Genomic DNA, 751 nt, shown 5'->3' with positions numbered 1-751 from the left:
GTCGGTCTGTAAAAACACTGAGAGGCCGGATAAATATAAAATAAATATAAATTTCAGAATATACAGGAACATGTCTCACGTATGAAATGCCGGACGGGTCGACCATGTAGAGCTGAGGACCGTCGTCTTTGTCGTACGAGCCCAAGATGAAACTGCAGAGAAACAACAACAACAACAACACAGACTGTCAGAGGAGTGAATACAACAACCTCCAGCTCATGATGAGGTCAGCTCAGGCCCCGCCCACTCTGATACCTTTTAGGTTACAACTCATTTCCTCTTTTACATTTCCTCCTCCGTCACATGACTCTGGAGTTTCAGCCTCTAAAACTGAGACTTTCAGAAACTCTGTTGGAGCTGTTTTATTTTGAAAACTCTGAGGTTGTGTTTTATTTTGAAAACTCTGAGGTTGTGTTTTATTTTGAAAACTCTGAGGTTGTATGTTATTTAGAACAGTGTTTTTCAACCGTGTGTGCCGTGAGATATTGTCTCGTGTGCCGTGGGAAATTATCCAATTTCACCTAATTGGTCTAAAAAATATTTTTTGAAAACAAATGAATTATTATCCGCAAATAATGTGTCGAGTGTCTGTGCTGTCTAGTGATCGGCAGAGTAACCATGTAATACTCTTCCATATCAGTAGCTGGCAGCAAGTAGCTAATTGCTTTGTACTTTGACACAAGAGAATCAGTGATGCATGGACGCGTCAGGTGGCGGTGACAGTGATGGAGAAGTTTTTGAAAAGGAAAGA

The sequence above is a fragment of the Seriola lalandi genome, unplaced genomic scaffold (assembly GCF_002814215.2).
Source record: "Seriola lalandi dorsalis isolate HSWRI2012SDOR001 ecotype SW California unplaced genomic scaffold, Sedor1 jcf7180002054002, whole genome shotgun sequence".
Classification (NCBI taxonomy): Eukaryota; Metazoa; Chordata; class Actinopteri; order Carangiformes; family Carangidae; genus Seriola; species Seriola lalandi.
This window is presented reverse-complemented; position numbering follows the sequence as displayed.